The sequence below is a fragment of the Penaeus monodon genome, chromosome 30 (assembly GCF_015228065.2).
Source record: "Penaeus monodon isolate SGIC_2016 chromosome 30, NSTDA_Pmon_1, whole genome shotgun sequence".
NCBI classification, from domain to species: Eukaryota; Metazoa; Arthropoda; class Malacostraca; order Decapoda; family Penaeidae; genus Penaeus; species Penaeus monodon.
This window is the reverse complement of record NC_051415.1, coordinates 3646876-3647226: the sequence shown is the minus strand read 5'-3', so window position 1 is coordinate 3647226 and position 351 is coordinate 3646876.

Here is a 351-nt window from a genome sequence, read left to right as displayed (position 1 = left end):
CATAGAGTTACTATATTATTAGAAGTTCTTGACATTCTGTAAGGAATTAGCAACAATATGCTGTAGATTTTATATTTTGTCACTTCATATGATTAATTGCATGTTGTATGAAAATTTAGAGATTTTATCATGCAGTACAATTTGTAATGTAATGTATTTATTATGAATGAATACATATTTTTTTCTATATGTGTGTGATAAAAAATATGCTTAGTGATGATTGAGGACCATTTATATTTAAGTCTTGTGAAAAATATAATATCACACTGATAAGTAGTATAGCAGCTGTTACGATATGTCAAGTAACCTACATTACGGCTCTTGAACTATGCAGTAGAATAACGAGTCTTA